This window comes from Hakea prostrata, chromosome 2 (genome assembly GCF_041222555.1).
Source record: "Hakea prostrata isolate BN-2017 chromosome 2, UWA_Hpros_2, whole genome shotgun sequence".
In the NCBI taxonomy this organism is placed as follows: Eukaryota; Viridiplantae; Streptophyta; class Magnoliopsida; order Proteales; family Proteaceae; genus Hakea; species Hakea prostrata.
In genome coordinates, this window is record NC_142601.1 from 17,359,273 (window position 1) to 17,368,673 (window position 9,401).

Genomic DNA, 9,401 nt, shown 5'->3' on the forward strand with positions numbered 1-9,401 from the left:
TTTTTTTTGGCCGTATCTCAAATATACATCTAATGATCTAAATTATAAAATCATCAGATATGCTTCTAATACATATTTCTTTTTACATTTAAGAGTTGCAGGGTTTGTAAATTTGTAACTCGAACTCCTAGTTTGACTTGTAAATGAATAGTCGAAATACTCCTTTGAATTCGTATTCATACTCGTTTAATGGTGTTCTAACCTGAAACTTTTCTTACAAAAAATGTTCATATATGTTTGATAAGCAATTGGATCATATAAATCTAGTAAATATTTCACCCTGTTTGGGTAAGGTATTCTTTTTTGTTTTAAAAAAGCATAGTATGTTTAAAGTTTAAATGGTATCTCATCAAGTGACATTTTGACTATCACTAAGGTAGCACTGGTTGACCCAAATTAATAGGTTGAACTCACCCTAACCCCATAAATTGTCCATAGTCAATTGGCCAAACTATAAAGAAAAAAGAAAAAAAAAACAATTAGATTACATACTTTTTTTTTTCTCTGAAGATGACTAATAATCGAATTTAGGAATCAGTATCGGCAATTAAAAAATTGAAAATCGAAAACCAGAAGTCGAAAAATAAAAATTGGTAATCAATAATTAGATAATTTATCGAATCGTATTTGAATACCATCTATAAAATTTAGTTGAATATAAATCAAATTCAAATAGTGCTTTTGTTAATTGGATTCGAATTTGGATAGTGGTGTATTTAAACCTGATTCGATCCGGTCTACTTGTAACTTATATTTCTTGATATAAAAAAAACATGTAGAGTTAAGTACGGCTGCTGGCATAGATATATATTCTCCACAATTGATGGATTCTATTTGCAAATGATCTAATTCTTCTTATTTTTCACCAACCTACCCCACTTCTCAGTAAAAATAATCAAAATAAAAAGATAAAAGAATTTTCTTTTAAATTTTTTTTTATCAATTCTCATTTTCTATTTTGCCTATTTAAGAAAAAAAAAAAAAAAGAGTATAAGAATTTATTTTTATCAGAAGGAAGATGTTTTATTAACTTTTGTCTAAAATAAATTATATTTTTTATAGGCATTTACCATAAGAATAGTTAAAATTTTACTAATATTTTATAGGATTTTTTTATTGGCATTTACCGCTAGCATTTACCATAAGAATAAGATATATTTTTTTGGTTAACTTAATTATAGATAATATTTATCTTATGTTAAAAATGGATAATAGGTCAATTGAGAATTTATAAGTTTTTCTTTTGCAGTTTAGGTTGGAAAGTTAAGATTCATTGAGTAACTCACCAAATGTTTTTGCTTTGAAAAACCAGATACAGATTTGAGTGTTTGTCGGAAGTTCAAATGTTTTTTTATAGGCATTTTATAAAACTTGTTTTGAAATCAAAAATAATATTAGCAAGGTTTTAACAAGTTTCTTATATTTAGAATACCAGATTCTATGAGTACTTCTCTTTATTACTGTTTTACTTAAATCTAGCTTCTGACTAATTTTTGTTTCGAGAAATACAGTCAAAACTGTTTTTTGAAGTAGAATTCTTCATAATTTCAATTTTTGTTCAAAAAATCATATGAAATAAAATAATTTTATCAACAGATTTTAGCCAATTTTTTTTCCATTTTCCAAAGCAAAAAATATAAAAAACTATTTTTTGATGGGTTGTTAAACAGATCCTTAGTTTTCACAGCATCAGACTATCTCCAAAAGGAGAGAAATATGTAGAAATGGGTTGCAAAATTAGAACCCTAAAATAAAATTTGTGAGAACATTTCTTTTGTCCATTCTTTTTTTAATTAATTCGTTCAATTATTATGAGTAAATTAGTAATTTGTCCAGAGTGAAACGCTCACCTAACATTATGATTAAATTTAAGTTTTAAAATCATGTTTTTACCTCTTCAACGACCTAATATATTTTCCTTTATGATAAATATTGAAATACAAAATAAATGAGCCACAAATTCATTTAGGAAACTAATAATATACTAATAGCCAGTATTAACTATTAAAGTTGTTGTTTACCTTAAAAAAAAAAAATTGCCTAATGATATTTTTTAAAATAGCATTTTTTTTAAAGAATAGACGACTTATAGTATAAATAATAAAAAAACAATATAGGTAATTTACATGTTTGAGAGAATACATGATTTTTTTTGGTTCAAAGGAGCTTTATTAAACCGGGAGATGAAATATTAATATGCCTCAGCGAGAATTGAATCCACGACTTCTTCACTAAAAGTTGTTGGTTTCAACCACTAGAACAGTTTGCTACGACAAGGTCATTAGTGCTTGTGTTACGAATCCACGACCTCTTCACTAAAAGCTGTTAGTTTAAACCACTAGAATAGTTTTGCTACGACATGATCATTAGTGCTTGTGTTACGAATCCATGACCTCTTCACTAAAAGCTGTTGGTTTCAACCACTAGAACAGTTTTGCTACGACAAGGTCATTAGTGCTTGTGTTAAGAATCTACGATCTCTTCACTAAAAGCTACGACAGGGTTATTAGTGCTTGTGTTACGAATTCACAGAGCTAATGTTTGGTCAAACTTGAAAGTCTAAACATTACGCGGTGGGATCGCAAGTATTACTGCTTTTCCGTTTTGTTAATAAATAAAAAAATTAAAGAAGTCATAGTTAAATGAGATGAGAACCTGAGCGAACGGGGCCCACAACAAAATCTGTGACCCGTAAATACAAAAAGACAGGAAAAGTAAACCATAAAAACAAAAAGAGAATTAGAAAAAGAAAAATTTAAAGGAAAAGAAGAAACGAAAGCAAAGTTAAAGATTAGTATCAGTGGGACGCGGGATATAGCTTTTGCTTTTTAATTTTAATTTTAATTTTTTTTTTTCCACTTTACAGGAATCTTTCAAACTCGGTGACGTGACTCGCGACTCTCGATTATTTCTTCTTTTCTTTTATTTTTATTTTTTTTATTTTTTTATAAAATAAAATAATTAGAAAAGAAAATTGTAGAGAGAGAAAAAAACAAATCCATCTGTAGACAGAGAAAAAGATAAAGGGTTTTTCGGAGGTTTTGTTTTGTTTTTCTCACCTCAGTTCTCTTCTTCCTCAGTTCTCACTTCTCAGTTCTCACACACACACTCTCTCTCTATTTTTCGCTCTGGCTTAGTTTGAGCTCAAGCTTCGTTGCAATCGGAGCTCGTTTTCCTCTCTCTCCCTCTCTCTCTCGGATTTTGATGGTGTGAGTTCTTCCATCTGCTCCCATTTGTGTCTGAATTAACATGAACAGAAGCACCATTTGTAAGGTGTGCATTGTACGCCTTCTGTTATGAATCTGGAGCCTCAACTTCTGCGTTTCACCACCTGCGAGCGTCACCCAGAAGAGAAATTCACTGGTTTTTGCCCCTCATGCTTGTGCGAACGCCTCGAAAGTTTAGACCCGGCGAGCCGCCGAGGGAAGAACAACAACCCATCTTCTTCTTCCAATTCCACAGCGGTTTCTGCTCTCAAAGCCATTTTTAAGGGCTCTTCTTCCACAGCCGCTGATCACGGTGGTTTCGGTAATAACCGTAACAAACCCTCTTCTTCTTCCTCCTTTTTCCCTGAGCTCCGTCGCTGCAAGTCCTTTTCTGGTGGTAAAGGAGAGGGGTTCTCTGGTGTTTTCGAGCCCCAACGCAAATCTTGTGACGTTCGGGGTCGGAGTACTCTCTGGAATCTCTTCAATCTTGACGACGAAAGGAAGGCGGAGAACAACAATAAAGAGGTTGAGGTCGAGACGAGAAACTTGGGGTTTTCTGGAGTTGCAGGACCAGTGTTCGAGTCAAAGGAAGAGGAAGAAACTGACGAGGAGATTAGGGTTTCTGAAGAGCCCTCTGCCCCTAATGTGAACACATTTGTTGTTGCTGAAGAGAGAGTGCCAGAGATCGAGGAAGAGGAGGAGGAGGAGGAGGAAGTGGAAGTGCAGGAAGAGGAGGAGCAACAGGAGGAGCCGGTAGTTGTAGAAGAGGAGGTGAAGACCATGAAAGACCACATAGATCTCGATACCCAGAACAAAAAACCTCCCGGAAGGGACTTGAAGGAGATTGCTGGAAGTTTCTGGTTGGCGGCTTCGGTGTTCAGTAAGAAGTTGCAGAAATGGAGGAGGAAGCAGAAGATGAAGAAACGTGGTGGTGATGGTGGTAGTTCAACGGCAATGCGGGCTGAGAAGCCTTCTGGGAGGCATTACAGGGAGACCCAGTCGGAGATCGCAGATTATGGATTCGGACGGAGATCTTGCGACACTGATCCGAGATTCTCTCTCGATGCCGGTCGAATGTCCTTCGATGATCCTCGCCAGTCATGGGACGAGCCTCGTGCTTCTTGGGATGGTTATCTCATCGGCCGGAATTTCCCCCGGCTTCCTCCGATGCTGTCGGTGGTTGAAGATGCTCCTCCTCCTGTTCGAAGGTCTGATAATCTGATCCCTGTGGAAGAGCAACCTAGGCATTCCACCGCCAATGAAGATGACAACACTCCCGGTGGATCGGCTCAGACTCGGGAGTATTACTCAGATTCATCTTCTTCGCAGAAGCGGAAGAGTCTTGATCGTTCCAACTCCATTCGGAAGATGGCGGCGGCCGTGGTTGCAGAGGTTGATGAAGCTAAGTCAGTTTCCAACTCTAAGGTGTCTCCTGCTACCATTGATTACTTACATGGAACAAAGGTAGTTGTTACAGACAGAGATCTGAAGGACTTGAACTCGAATTCGAACACCAATTCTCTCAGAGATGATTGCTCGGAGAGCTTTGAGTCTGTCTTCAGAGATGCTAATTCTGTCGTGGGTGCTCTTGAGCGTAAGGGTTCTAAGAAGTCCCGAAGATGGACTAAGCCGTGGAATATCTGGGCTTTTATTCAGAGACGCAATGGCAGCAAGGATGATGATGAAGATGAGAGGTACTGCAGGGGAAATGTGGTGGAGCGTTCCTTATCAGAGTCTTGGCGAGATCGAGATCTTCGTAGGGATGCCAATGGAGATGCTAGAGGGCCTTATAATGGAAAGGTCTTCCGTAGCAATAGCAGTGTCAGCGCAAGGAATTCATTTAGTGGTGGGGTTGGGGGTTCACTTGGTAGTTTAAGGAGAAATGGCAGAGAAGCCAATGGGAATGGGAATGGTAAGAAGAGAGATGAGTTTGTATTGGAACGTAATCGAAGTGCAAGGTATAGTCCCAACAATCTTGATAATGGCCTTCTGCGGTTTTACTTGGCACCACTGAGCGGCAGTCGAAGGAGTAGCTCTGGGAATAGTAAATCAAAGAATTCACATTCTATTGCCAGGAGTGTATTGCGCTTGTACTGATTCAAAGCTGTATCAGGTGTTCCACAATCAAGTGTTAAATTTTTACCATTTTTGATGTGTAAACGCATATAACTATCTATTTCTTGTTGTTATTGGGTTGATGAAAGTTCATGTTGATGTATGTTCACTTCCATGCTTAGCATGCTCTTGTCAATTCTTAAATAATGAGAATTTCCATATTTCTTCATCTTGACTCATGTTGTTCATGGTACTTCCGAGTCTCTAAGTTTGCAACGACAATGTTGGTTGCATGTATTCCGTCATTTTTGGTCGGGTAGGTTTCATGAAGCAGAATTGTTTCAGACCTGTAGATCTAAGTTGCTAAAATTGTTTTTCAAGATCTTATCGACATGGTTTTGAGGAATGATGGCACTCGCAATGCCCATTGTTGCAGAAAGTTCCTTTCAGATATGTTGATGGTGTTGGGATTGGGGATGAAAGTGGGGGTGAGGAGAGCTTGTGGCTTTCCCGTAATAGAATGCAAATGTAGTAGATGCTTACTGGTAATGCAGCAATGATCATTTTGCGATAGGATGAAAGGAATTAAACTTCATACCTACCAACCACCCTATGCCCACACTTTCATCCTCCTTCCCAAAGCCCCTCCACCCTCCTCCTAACACCGAATGAGTGTAAAGTAAGGTGAACTTCCATGGTTCGAGTTTTGAATCTAGATAGTTAAATATGAAAATATACTCCAAAAATTTCAGGTCTTGAACTCCAACATAAAGGTACTCATCTTTAAGTCAATAATTGGGCTATCCTTTAACTTCCTGATTACCATGGTGAGTTAAGAACATATTATTCTGAGGATTTGTCAGGTCCAAGTTACTTTCTGGTTTTACTCTACTTTCTTGTGAAGTTTTTCAGCTGTGCTTTTGCAAGAGTCAAGACAGTTCTTCAACAAATGCTATCTTGCAAGTTCTTGTTACGACTAGCATCCTATGCATATAGTGCAACTTGAGGATCTAGCATAACCAAATGCTCTTATTTCTTGTCTTCACTGAAATCCTGTACTTATACATCAAGTGTGTTCTGACAGTTCTTTCTCCCCATAATACAACAACTCTCTGAAAAAAAAGGGTGGGTGGGTGGGTGGGGGGGGGGGGTTATAAACTGTGTATATTGAGAACAGCACAGCTAAAGACAATAATTTTCGAGATTGGGTTGTTAATTTCGATTTTTAGGAGGTTGGGTTTGGCAGCATTCACTATATTTTGACATCAGATATAAAAGAAAATTTTCTAAAATAGTTTTCTACCGTTGATCATTGGGATTACTGTACTGCAGAATCACAAACTGCGAAGACCCTTGCTCTATTGCAAGTTTTGGGACTGCACTATTGAAAATCCACTGGAAAATATGTCATTTCCTTTTTGCGGCTACTTGTGCTTTTCTGTTTTTGTGACTCAATTTTCTGGCGTGTGCTTTTTAGGAAGATAATTATGCATTGTTTGCATCTCTGGTAAGGGAGTTGAATACTAGATCATATCAGCTCTTGAGGGTTCTACAGCCACAATCCATCTAAAGATTCTCGTTCCCCTACTATCACTGTTTTCTCTTGTTTGTTGCAACTGAAATCTACTTTAGATGCAGATCCATCACATCCTGCAGGTGAGTATATATCAGCCTTTTCTTGCTGGATTGGCATGCAATTATTTGATTGGTTGGCGGGCCAAAAGTCCCCTTCTTTGGTTCTTGCTGCCAGGCGAACGTACAGGTGGGTGAGAAAGAACAGCAGCAGCAGCACTGCCACCGCTGCAACAACATAAACCTGTGACTTTTTGTTCTCGCGCCATCCATATGATCTTGGCTGCTGTGGATTCTGTCTTTCATGATGGTCACTAAGAACCTCTATTAGTTGCTTTATCCTGGAATGAACCGGAGCTAAGCCATCATTTGGTTGGTAGCAGGCAGTTATATCCCACTACCTCATGCTGCATTATGGAGCATGTCTAGTAGAAAGGAAAGCATCTGACTCTTAAGAGTTGGAAAAATCGAAAGTTTCAACTGAGATATGATGATGTCATAATATAAGAGTGGTTTTTCATAAGCATTGAGCTACCATTATCAACCATTGCATGACTGCTACTTTTGTACATGAAAAGAGCATGACAAGTTGCTCGTTCCCATTATATTGTGATGTGTTTGATGCTGGATGATTTGCTGTTTCTGAAGAGTATATGGCACTGGAAAAAAGACAGCACCCCAGTGCACGAGGCTCCTGCTACAACAGTGTTAGGAGAGGAAAATGTATGTACCCTATGTCTCAGGGAGGAGATGTTTCCAAGTTTTGAACCCATAACCGACAAGTTGCAATAGCACAACTCATCTGCTGCACAAAGGTGGGAGGTTGGTGGTGGAATTGTTATACTCTTAAAATTTTAGGTTGAATTTAATGCTCTTGATGATTGCAAGTCCTTACAGAATCTCCTCTTATTTCTCTGTTTCATTCTTCCAGAATATGGTAGAAGACCCAACCATGTTCTGTTTGGGCAGAAATGACGGGCTGAACTAGCTCAATGCCACAATATAGCAGATATACAGCCTTGAAGCATCGCTTCGGGGGTGGTAATGGAATGCGTGGAAGCTTCTCATAGTTTCAGAAAGGATGGTCTTTTGTGGAGGTTCAATTGTAGATTAGATTTCCAATTCTAGGGTATGTTGACTGCTCCTCCTCAGATTTGTTTTGGATTATTTCTAGTACATCATAAATTTGGTGCATTTTCTTTTTCCTGGGAGTTTAAGAATATGGTGAATCTTTCTTTGGAGAAGATAAATGGTCCTCAATATGTGATGGATTGATGATTAAATTGAAACTTATGGATTCTTGTTCTTTATTTTCTTTTTCTGTTCCTGTTGGCAAAACACATTTGTGGTTGCAGTGCTAACATACAACGAACAATCCACTGCTGCCAGAGAAATGCATGCCTAACTGCATGGGAACTGTGCCGATGGTGACAATCCAGGTTTCTGCTTGCCTTTGTCACTTTCACTGCATCAATGTATGTTATGCCTATCCAAATTCTGGGGACCAAAGAGAGAGAATAAAAAGAAACTGTATATCAAACAAAATCCCCATCGGCTTGTCTATTTTTTGGTGTTTATTGCTGCTTGTTGCAGGGATTGAATTCCTTTTTTCTTGCTATTTTGCAATTTTTGTGTTGTCAATTAGAATTTGTCCTCCTTTGAGGGAAGACATTTGGAGTAATAACACTCCCAAATGTCTTTTTATGTTCCCTTCAACATTCCATTGATACTGTAGATGGATTAGAAAGGGATAAAAGGTGGAGCCCTCTGTTTGTGTGAATTTGCAGGCTCAGATATCAGAAGAGAAAAAAGAGAAAGAAAAGGAATTCAGGCGTGAAGGAAAAAAAAGAATGGGTGGACCCTTGAAGGTCGGAAAAGAGAAGCTCAATTGCAGATGAAATGCAGAACCCAGTTCTGTCATGAACGGTACAATCTTTTGTGACAAAGATTGCTCTGTTTCATCAAAGTTCTCTATTTCCTATGCATCAGTGCATGTATTAGAGATTTCAAAATTATTGCAACAGACTTTTTCATTTTAGGTAAGAGAAACCATTATAGGGAAGGATTCATTTTAAATAATATTTTAAAGATATAGCAATAACTGATAATAATAAAGCTAATTTCCGTTTGCTTCTGATTTTAAATTTTCTTTTCTTCTCTTTACCATTTTGAGGACCTCTAACAATCAGCTTGGGCTCTGCCTGTTAATGGTGCACCAGCAAGGGTAGTGGGAGACAAATTAAATAACTCTAGGGACCAACTTTTGATATGGAACAAGGAGGTGTATGAACATATTCAAACTAACATATCACATTTGAAGCTTGAGCTGATTAGCATGCAAACAAATGGGGCTGATCCTTCAACTGGAAGAACAGAATTTGATATGCAATGAATTAGAGGAACAACTCAGCAGAGAAGACACTCTTTGGCGATAGAAATAACGCATTTCGCGGATTCAAGAAGGTGATCTTAACTCCTCATTTTTTCACGCATCGTGAGACGGCAAAACAATCGCATCTTGAAACTTAAAAAATGGATGGTGAATGGTCTCAATCTATTGAAGAAGTG

The 9,401-nt window shown here is 37.6% G+C and overlaps 1 pseudogene; it reads left to right on the forward strand.

The window, feature by feature from the left end:
• The first annotated feature begins 3,046 nt into the window (after positions 1 to 3,046).
• On the forward strand, positions 3,047 to 5,490 carry LOC149023909 (protein OCTOPUS pseudogene; annotated as a pseudogene).
• Positions 5,491 to 9,401: the final 3,911 nt, after the last annotated feature.